The 9716-nt window shown below is 43.4% G+C and overlaps 1 non-coding gene across 1 annotated transcript; it reads right to left on the reverse strand.

The window, feature by feature from the left end:
• Nucleotides 1-4787: 4787 nt before the first annotated feature.
• Nucleotides 4788-4860, reverse strand: trnar-ccu (transfer RNA arginine (anticodon CCU)). Its single transcript has one exon. It is a non-coding gene; the product is annotated as a tRNA-Arg (tRNA).
• Between the last annotated feature and the right edge of the window lie 4856 nt (nt 4861-9716).

Genomic DNA, 9716 nt, shown 5'->3' on the forward strand with positions numbered 1-9716 from the left:
ACCTGGAATGCTTTTCTTGAAGGAGATCCCACATATGCTGAGCACTTGTTGGCTGCTTTTCCTTCACTCTGCGGTCTAACTCATCCCTAACCATCTCAACAGGGTTGAGGTCTGGGTAATTGTGGAGGCCAGGTCATCTAATGCAGCACTCAGTCACTCTCCTTCTTGGTCAAATAGCCCTTACACAGCCTGGAGGTGTGGTTTTGGGGCATTTTCCTGTTGAAAAACATGGGATAGCGTATCGACTTTGTGGCAACAGTTTGAAGGAGGCCCTTTCCTGTTTCAGTATGACAATGCCCCCATGCACAAAGCAAGGTCCATACGGAAATGGTTTGTCGATCAGTGTGGAAGAACTTGACTGGCCTGCACATAGCCCTGACTTCAACCCCATCAAACACATTTGGGATGAATTGGAACAGCGACTACGAGCCAGGCCTAATCGCCCAACATCAGTGCCCAACCTCACTTATACTCTTCTGGGTGAATGGAAGCAAACTCACGCAGCAATATTCCAACATCTAGTGGAAATCCTTCCCAGAAAAGTGGAGGCTGTTAAAGCAGCAAAGGGGGGACCTATTCCATATTATTGCCAGTGATTTTGGAATAAGATGTTTTGATGAGCAGGGGTCCACATACTTTTGGTCATGTAGTGTAGGCAGGAAGACAATCGACACTAAACTTCAATTGGACCAGAAACTCCTTCATTGACTTCCAGCCTATAAGTTTCAATGTTGAATAAGCATAGGGAAATTAGATGACAGCATTTCTAAACCTTGAATGAAAGGAACATCATTCCAAAATCTGTTACGCATAACTTCACACTCCAAGACTTAAAAGGCTGTGTGATGACATAGTGCACATAAAAAACTTTTGCCATTCCATTCCCATGTACCGAATAAAAAAAAGAAACATTTAATGGGTTTCCATTGCATGTTCAACTATAATGGTGGTTTTGTCACAAACTGTTGCGTTATATAGCAAATATGCCCACTCTTGTCTTCTCACATGTGCTCTAGCAAACAGTTCACACATACAGTGGGGGTGAGCTATCTACAACATGCAACAATTTCAAATATTTTACTTTGTTACAGTTCATATAATGAAACCCTAATCTATGGATTTCACATGAATGGGAATACAGATATGCATCTGTTGGTCACAAATACCTTTAGAACAAGGTAGGGGCAGTGATCAGAAAACCAATCAGTATCTGGTATGACCACCATTTGCCTCATGCAGTGTTACACATCTCCATCGCATGGAGTTGATCAGGCTGTTGATTGTGACCTGTGGAATGTTGTCGCACTCCTCTTCAATGGCTGTGCAAAGTTGCTGGATATTGGCAGGAACTGGAACACGCTGTCATACAAGTCGACCCAAAGCATCCCGAACATGGTCAATGGGTGACATATCTGGTGAGTATGCAGGCCATGGAAGAACTGGGACATTTTCAGATTCCAGGAATTTACATGATGCTGTGCATTATCAGGTAAAAAGGTAAACTCTGGCATCAGCTCTGGATGACATTCCTGCAGTCTGCATTTCAATTGCACGCTCCCTCAAAACTTGAGACATCTGTGGCATTATGGTGTGTGACAAAACTGCACATTTTAGAATGGCCTTTTATTGTCCTTAGCACAAGCATGTGCGGTGAAAGGTGACAGAGCTCAAGCGGTGTTTGTCAGTCAGACCGAAAATTGGTATTTTCATAAAATCGTCTGTAGCATCTGTTGGTCCATTTCTTCAACAAATGATCAGGTCTATACAGTATAATTATCAAACATACATTAGCAATGGAAAGGAAACACAGACTATTTGTTTAAGTGTTCAAATACTCCTTTAGTAATACAATTGTAGGCAGAAGTTGGAACAGATTACAGTACATAATAGCTCTCCCCAGGTTCTGCAAAATGTCTAAGACATCCTGTAACTCATATAGCCTCTCCCAGTCCTCCAAGCGTGAGTTTCCCTGGCAACAACATTTTAATAAATCTAACCTCCCCCTGACAACATCAACCATCTTTTCAGCAATTAAAAGCTCAGAAGTGGGTTAGACTGAAATTTGACCTTTCAGCACAAGTATAGTCATAACAAGGTGAACAAGTCCAAGCATCTTCTGACAGGTGGCTGTTTTCATCAGGCCTGTGGCAGCCTTGTGTTCTCAGAAACTCAGATAGCTATTTGGGGCCCAGACAGGAGGAGTATGAACGTACCGTAGACGGTTTCCATCTTCTGATAGTGTCTGAGACCTTACAGTTTATCATAACATAATTCATTAACCCTTTAAAAGGTATGAGGCCTTGGTTTAACTTCTTAATGCATTTGAGCCAATCAGTTGCGTTGTGACAAGGTAGGGGTGGTATAGAGAAGATAGCCCAATTGGTAAAATACCAATGCCATATTATGGCAAGAACAGCTCAAATAAGCAAAGAGCAACGACAGTCCATCATTACTAGGATTACCCCTTTTTTTCAATACTCGCCTAAAATGACATACCCAAATCTAAGGGACTGTAGCTCAGGCCCTGACGCAAGGATATGTATATTCTTGGTACCATTTGAAAGGAAAAACCTTTTTTGTTCCATCATCTTTGAAATGCAATAAGGTATTATTCCAGCCCAGGTGCAATTTAGATTTTGGCCACTAGATGGCATCAGTGTATGTGCAAAGTTGTAGACTGATCCAATGAACCATTGCATTTCTGCTCAAAATGTTGTATCAAGACTGCCCAAATGTGCCTAATTTGTTTATTAATAACTTTGTTCAAAATTGTGCACTCTCCTCAAAACAATACAATGGAATTATTTCACTGTAATAGCTACTGTAAATTGGACAGTGCAGTTAGATTAACAAGAATTTAAGCCTTCTGCCAATATCAGATATGTCTATGTCCTGGGAAACATTCTTGATACTTACAACCTCATGCTAATCGCATTAGCCTACGTAAGTTCAACCGTCCCGTGGAAGGGACACCGAACGTTAAGACATAAAGTTCAGTCAATATGGAACATTTCAAGAACTTTGAAAGTTTCTTTAAGTCCAGTAGCAAAAACCATCAAACGCTATGATGAAACTGGCTCTCATGAGGACTGCCACAGGAAAGGAAGATAGAATTACCTCTGCTGCAGAGGATAAGTTCATTTGAGTTACCAGCCTCAGAAATTGCAGCCCAAAGAAATGCTTCACAGAGGTCAAGTAACGGACACATCTCAACATCAACTGTTCAGAAGAGACTGTGTGAATCAGGCCTTCATGGTCGAATTGCTGCAAATAAACCACTACTAAAGTACACCAATAAGAAGACGAGACTTGCTTGGGACAAGAAACACGAACAATATACATTGGACCGGTGAAATTAGTCCTTTGATCTGCAGTCCAAATTTTAGATGTTGGGTTACAACCGCTGTGTCTTTATGAGATGCGGTGTGGGTGAACGGATGATCTCTGCATGTGTATTTCCCACAGTAAAGCATGGAGGAGGAGGTGTTATGGTGTGGGCGTGCTTTGCTGGTGACACTGTCTGTGATTTATTTTTTAATTCAAGGCCTACTTAACCAGCATTGCTAACAAAGCATTCTGCAGTGATACGCCATCCCATCTGGTTTGGGCTTAGTGGGACTATCATTTGTTTTTCAACAGGACAATGATCCAACACACCTCCAGGCTGTGTAAGGGCTATTTGACCACGAAGGAGAGTGATGGAGTGCTGCATCCACACTCCCCTGACCTCAACCAAACTGAGATGGTTTGGGACAAGTCGGACCGCAGAGTGAAGGAAAAGCAGCCAACAAGTGCTCAGCATATGTGGGAACTCTTTCGAGACTGTTGGAAAAGCATTCCATGTGAGGCTGGTTGAGAGAATGTCAGGAGTGTGCAAAGCTGTCATCATGGCAAAGGGTGGCTATTTGAAGAATCTCAAATATAAAATATATTTAGATTTTTTTAACACTTTTTTAGTTACTACATGATTCCATACATGTTATTTCATAGTTTTGAGGTCTTCACTATTCTACAATGCAGAAAATAGTAAAAATAAAGAAAGACCCTTGAATGAGTAGGTGTTCTAAAACTTTTGAACTGTAGGGTATATATTGAGACTGTTTAGTGTCAAAAATAAGGGGTAAACATGTAAAGAAAAAGATATCACGTTTCCTGATCTTTCTTATATCACTCTCAAATCTGTTGTTCCATGTAGTGAATCTGTTTTCAATACATTTTGTGACGCCCTGAATTTTTCTGAACCGTCTCAGTGCAGCTCCTTCCAATAGGGCGCTTTCCCTTTAATTCCCAATTAAATAGCCAGCATCAGCTGCGCAAAAGTGGGGTTGTGATGGAGTGAATGAGGATGTGTTCAACCCTCAGTTCCGAAGCTGCTCTATTCCGTTTGTTTTGTTGTCGTTAAACGTGTGTTTTGTAGCCTTTTGTAGCCGTTTACCCAGGATCGGATCCACTCTTTGCGCACATGGACTACACCTCTCCGTTCTTCGTGGCCTTTCTCCGCTGGAGATCTATTGGCGGATTGGATTGTCTGACTGACAGACTGACTACAACCTTTTTGTATACGGTATTTCATTTGTTTTGATGTGAGGTATACTGTGATGATTTATGTAGTTAGTTGTAGTTGAGGACTTAATAAGAGTTGATACGCTTTAAAGTTCTGTGGTAAAATAATTGTTATATTGATGGTATGTTTAAATACTGGGTTTACGCTACACTGAATGAACGGACAAACATTGCGTGACAAAAGTCACTTGAGTTCACTGACCTTCCGTTACATAAAAAAATGGCACCCCAGATGGGACTTGAACCCACAATTCCTGGCTTAGGAGGCCAGTGCCTTATCCATTAGGCCACTGGGTTCCTAAGCCAGGAATTGTGGGTTCAAGTCCCAACCGGTAGCAATTGTGTGCGACATCAATCTAGACGACCACTTGGATGGAGTGAGGTAGAGTTCCGCCTGTGTAACCGCTCCTATATGATTCCTTCTGTTATCCTACAAACCAAGAACCTTGCTTTTCCTGTCGTGTTGGGAATTGATTTAATGTACTTCAGTGGTGTCCAGATTGATATCGCACACAATTGCTACTGGTTTCCATACAATCTGAGCAAGAAGCATTTCTTCCAATCAGAAGCTATGAAATTACATGATTGGGGTTCAAATGTGGCACTCTTCTCTGCCGTTGCTCCGGTACCACTAACCCTTGATAATCCTTCTGACGATCTCCGTTTACAGGCTGTGAGAAGAGCTCAGCTGGAACAGCCAGAGGAGTTAAGGCTGTTGGAACAGCTGCAGAATAATGCTGATGTATGTACTTCAAAGCTGGGCTCCTGAAGCACAAAATATTCCTTACACAGGAAATGCCGATCAAGCAAAAGCCATATCGTTTGTCCCCAGCAAAGCTAATCATTCAAAAGGGACTCATTAATGATATGTTAACACAAGATATAATAGAACGTTCCTCCTCTCCCTGGGCTGCTCCTGTTGTCCTCATCCCCAAAAAAGACTGGTGGTCTTAGATTTTGTGTGGAATATAGGAAGACCAACAATGTTTCCCAGACTGATGCCTATCCTCTTCCTACCATCCACGAGATCCTGGAGTCATTGTCTGGCGCTGTTGTGTTCACTACCCTTGACCTCAATAGTGGTTATTGGCAGGTTGAGATGGACCAGGAAAGCAAGGACAAAACTGCTTTTGTCTGTGCTGAGGGCTTGTTTTCCTTTAAGGTGATGCCCTTTGGATTAAAGAATGCACCTGCCACTTTCCAAAGACTCATGGAGATTGTGTTAGGTGAGCTCAAAGGGAAGATCTGTTTCGTCTACCTGGACGATATAATTATCTACTCTCAGAACAGAGAACAACACTTTCAAGATCTTCAAGCAGTGTTGGACAAGTTAAGAGAAGCTGGTCTGACCTTGAATATGAAGAAGAGCAACTTCTGCCAAACCTCCCTGAAGTTCCTTGGCCATATTGTGTCTTTTGACGGCATTCATGTGGATCCTGAAAAGACAAAGGCTGTACAAGACTTCCCTGTGCCAACCACACTCAAGGCCCTTCAACGGTGCCTTGGGATGGCTGGATGGTACCATCAGTTTGTGTCGAACTTCTCCCAGGTGGCAGAACCCCTCAACGCGTTGAAGCGAAAAAGAGTGAAATTCCAATGGACGGCAGAGTGCCAGACCTCCTTTGAAAACCTGAAACGACACCTCGCCACACCTCCAATTTTAGGTCATCCCAACTTTGATTACCCTTTTGTTGTTTACACTGATGCAAGTGATGTTGTACTTGGTGCTGTCCTAGTCCAACAGACTGGACTTGGCACTGAAGAAGTGCTAGCGTTCGCCAGTCGGACATTGAATGGAGCAGAACGGAACTACTCCACAACCGAGCAAGAGTGCCTTGCAGTTGTCTGGGCTTTGGAAAAGTGGAGGTACTACCTGGAGGGAAGACACTTCACTGTGGTCACTGACCATTCCTCCCTTGTGTGGGTGTTCAAGACCAACAAACCAAGCACCAGACTCATAAGATGGGCTCTACGGTTGCAAGAGTTCACCTTTGCAGTGGAATACAGGAAAGGAAAATACAACACTGTTCCAGATGCCTTGTCCAGAGCTCCTGCTTGTGATAACGGTGGTCCTCATCTTACATGTGCTACTGTCCTGTCAAGCAGTCGAGACTCGCCCAAAACGGACTTTCCCATCTCTGATGAGGCCTTATGGAAAGCCCAACAGGATGATCCAGAAGTACAGGCTTTGTACCAGACTATCCTGGAAGATGGAGAAAAGATGGTCAATCCTACTACAAAGCTGACCATCATTGAAGACATAGTCTTCCGAGTTGTACAACTACCTCACAGAACACTCTACCAAATGTACATACCTGAAACTCTACGCCTTCAACTGCTTCAACATTTCCATGAAGACCCATTAGCTGGTCATTTGGGCAGGTTCAAAACCTACAAGCGGTTGCAAGCGTTACTGTACTGGCCACATCTGAGCATGGATGTGAAGTCACACATCCGAAATGGTCAGGTTTGTCAAATGTACAAACCAGAAGGTAGAAAGCCTGCTGGCAAGTTGCAGCAAACGGTGGTTACCCAAACTTGGGAAATGTTAGGAGTGGATTTGATGGGTCCATTTCCTAGAAGCTCCAATCAGAATGTGTACATGCTTGTTTTTGTTGATTATTATTCAAAGTGGGTGGAGCTCTTTTCCCTGCGTCAGGCCACAGCAAGGACCGTCTCTAACATCCTTACGAAAGAGATCCTGACTCGCTGGGGAGTGCCTGATTACATCCTGTCTGATCGAGGTTCCCAATTTGTCTCTGCTCTCTTTGAGGAGACCTGCCAAATATGGAACCTGAGACAGAAGTTGACCACGGACTATCACCCACAGACCAATCTCACTGAGAGAGTAAATCGAACCTTGAAGACAATGATTGCTTCCTATGTAGGGACCCAGCACAAACACTGGGACAAGCACCTTCACGAGTTTCGATTTGCCCTGAATTCTGCTGTGCAAGAGTCCACTGGAGTCACACCTGCAGAGATGAACCTAAGTCGTCCTCTCCGAGGACCCTTGGATATGGTGCTACAGCCCCAGCAGCTTACTCCAGACGCTGCTTGCTATGACCAGGTAGTCCATCTCCATGACTTGAGAGCTCTTGTCTCAAAGAACATGATCCAGGCTCGACTCAAGCAGAAGAGAAATTATGATAAGAACAGACGAGACATGCATTTCCAGCTTCGTGATCGGGTGTGGCTTCGCTCTCATCCTTACTCGAAAGCTGAACAATTCTTCTCGGCCAAGCTCGCTCCTAAATGGCAAGGACCATATAGGATTGTGGAGCAGATGGGCCCTTTGAACTACCGAGTGGTGAAAGAGGACACAGGTGAAGATATGCGCGTTGTCCATGTCTCACACCTTAAGGCCTGTTACCCCTCGGCTGAGGAATTGGAGGTGATTGAGCGCCGCAAGGTCCTGGATATCTTTGAAGAGGAAAGTGAGGAGACTTTTCTTGGATTCCCAGACCCAGAAGTCTCATACCTTAAGGCCTGTGACCACTTAGCTGAGGAGCGTGAGCTCCAAAAAGTAATGAATATTTTTGTAGAGGAAAGTGATGAGGAGAGCTTTCTCTGTTTCCTCGACCAAGATGTGCCTTCCAGGGCAATGGTCGGCTTTTTCCAGGGGAGGGGGTGTGTGACGGCCCTGAATGTTTCTGAACCGTCTCAGTGCAGCTCCTTCCAATAGGGCGCTTTCCCTTTAATTCCCAATTAAATAGCCAGCATCAGCTGCGCAAAAGTGGGGTTGTGATGGAGACGTGAATGAGGATGTGTTCAACCCTCAGTTCCGAAGCTTCTCTATTCCGTTTGTTTTGTTGCCGTTAAACATGTGTTTTGTAGCCTAAGAGTTTACCCAGGATCGGATCCACTCTTTGCATCCGTGGACTACACCTCTCCGTTCTTGGTGGCCTTTCTCCACTACAACCTTTTTGTATACGGTATTTCATTTGTTTTGATGTGAGGTATACTGTGATGATTTATGTAGTTAGTTGAGGACTTAGTAAGAGTTGATACGCTTTAAAGTTCTGTGGTAAAATAATTGTTATATTGATGGTATGTTTAAATACTGGGTTTACGCTACACTGAATGAACGGACAAACATTGCGTGACAAAAGTCACTTGAGTTCACTGACCTCCTTTACCAGGCTGGACTCTTTTTAGGCCCGAGGTACAGGACATTTCTGGAGGAACCAGAACTCATTGTGATATTATTATGTGTGTGTGTGTAATTGTTGTTGCTAATACAACCCACGCAAAGTTTGAAGTTCTTTCCAATGTTTTAAGGGTTTATGAAAAGTTTATTTCCATCCTGACTTTTACATAAGTCCTTTGTATTGGTGTAGACTTGACGGACCAGATGGGACTCGTTCCCTCCAAAACCAAAAGGAGAAACCAATGTTTTCTCTGGTAGGCACAACCTACCTGGCACCCCTATAAATAATAACCTCAAGTCAAAACCGTTACAATTTGTATAGGCTAATACCAGTAAGGACAAAAATATATACTTGAAGGTGTTAAACCAATTCCATATAGCTTAGTAGAACCACCCCCCCCTCCCTCCCTTAGACAGAGCTTAGACTGTTATGGGTTAATCCGTTTCTTGATATGCCACAGCTGTCAGATGAATGGATTAACTTGGAAAATGAGAAATGCTCACTAACAGGGATGTAAACACATTTTTCCACACAATTTGAGAGAAATAAGTCTGTTGTGCATATGGAAAATATTCTGGGACCTTTTATTCCAGCTCATGAAACTTGGGACCAAGTGTATTTTTTTTATAATTCCCAAGTGTGGATGGCCTTTACTTAAGAAGTGATGACTTCATGAACTTCTTCGAAGGAAAGATCGTGGTCATTAGAAAAGGAAATTACAGACTCTTCTATGAATATGCATATACAACCACCGCGCCCAATCACCATACGTTTCCTGAGATTCACCGACAAGGAACGAGTCCTACAGGCGGAAAAAATAAACACCATTACAGTGGGAAATGCCAAACTCACTTTACACCAGGACCTGTCAGCTGGAATGCGGCGAGAGTTTGACAAGGTGAAGAAATACTCCATTGACCGAGGCATCTTTAGGGGATTCAAATACCCAAATGAGCTCAGGATTCTTCACCAAGGAGCCCTACGACACTTCAAAACCCCCGA

This window comes from Oncorhynchus kisutch, linkage group LG2, assembly GCF_002021735.2.
Source record: "Oncorhynchus kisutch isolate 150728-3 linkage group LG2, Okis_V2, whole genome shotgun sequence".
Lineage (NCBI taxonomy): Eukaryota > Metazoa > Chordata > Actinopteri > Salmoniformes > Salmonidae > Oncorhynchus > Oncorhynchus kisutch.